Source organism: Anopheles gambiae (assembly GCF_943734735.2).
Source record: "Anopheles gambiae chromosome X unlocalized genomic scaffold, idAnoGambNW_F1_1 X_unloc_109, whole genome shotgun sequence".
NCBI classification, from domain to species: Eukaryota; Metazoa; Arthropoda; class Insecta; order Diptera; family Culicidae; genus Anopheles; species Anopheles gambiae.
In genome coordinates, this window is record NW_026902564.1 from 27,501 (window position 1) to 29,131 (window position 1,631).

The following is a 1,631-nucleotide window of genomic DNA, read 5'->3' on the forward strand; positions in this document are numbered from 1 at the left end:
ACCTTGTGACGGGAGACATTGCTAGCGGTCACTCTGCACTAGTGATGGTACACCACCGTGATACGGGAGACATTGCTAACGGCCACTCTGCACAGGTGCCAATACCACCTTGTGACGGGAAACATTGCTAGGAACCGATCGGCATCTCTGCGCGATTACTTGACGCACACCCAACTAAGTCAACTGTTGGACTTTTTCGTAATCACGGCGGGACACATTGAACGAGCTCTAACGGATCTCTGCACGCATGGAACATGGTGGCGGGAATCATTGCTAGAACCGAACGGCGCCTCTGCGCGATGTACAAACAAGCTCAACAGGAACCTCGTATCGGCTGCCGAGCCGGAGCCCGAACAACTTGGACTTTCACCTCTAATTTATATCAACTCACCACTCCCCGAGGGATCCGCAGAATTGCTTCTGGGTCCCGTATCGTTATTTGCGATTCGTGTTTGCATTACACTACATTGAACTATTCCAACTTGTTTATCCGCATGGCGAACATTTGCTGCATTGAACATTTAAGTTCCACTTCGCTCTCCCCTACGTGGGTCTGAGCTTCGCTCTCAGGGAAAAAATATGCCACATTTGGTAGGGAAACCCGGTTTCATCACGCTATGTGCCCTGCACCACCAGCTTAGCGTGAATGCTTCGAGTTTCCCTAAGAAGTTCGATTGGTCTTGCAGAGTTTAAAGACAACGAAGCTTAGTTTCAAGCAATGATTTAATATACGCGTATTAAAAACCCTTAACTGTTACAACTTTTATGCTTGAAACCATCGCAACGAAGTCTTTGGGTCCGTAGACCCGTGATGTACTGCTCCAGGAAACGTTTTGAAAGAGTGGAAACTCAAAATCATAGGTTAAGATCATCGGCAGAACCCACCAGACACCACTTTTGCTTCATAAGTTCGGCCTATAGTCATATGACGATTTTCATCGGGGAGGGGACGTATGACCCAAACGGGGGCTTATATGACCCACGGACACTGCAAACCATGCTCCTACGACTAAATAGAGGTTAAAACTACGATTTGGTGAAATCTTCATTTTTGACCTCGAAGCAAGGTACCTTCCCTATAGTAGGCAATGAGTAAATGATCATAATCCCAGGAGGGCAAAAAATGGGAACCCGAGAGGAAAGCGCTGTTGGCGCGCCTAAGCTAGTGGCCCGTAGAGTAAAAAGGGTACCCCCAACAAAGTTGTCGTTTGACGTTCTGGTTGCACTTTTTATCATCTAAAATCAGTTTTCTACACGTTTTGAGGGGTTTAAGCAAAAAAAAAATTTTCGACGACTCGAGCTCTCTGGCCCGTTCGGTGCACATTTTTGAAAAAAGCTAGGGAGCTGCCCCTAGGTTCGGGGTGTCACAAAATGTTGAAAAGTGGTCGAAAAACCACTATCCAGAATCGGATGTAGAATCATTAGACGAACTTAAAATTGTTCTACGACACCCATCTGCGACGTTTAGTATTCGAGTTATGGCCCGTACCAGGTCTGACCGAGCAATTTTTGTTCCGCGCACTTTGTGCACCGTACACGTTGATGTTTGTATGAAAAAGTACCCTACCTAGGGACGCGTATAGCAAATTTGTACCCCCGGGCATGTTGTCGATTGACATTCTGGTTGCACT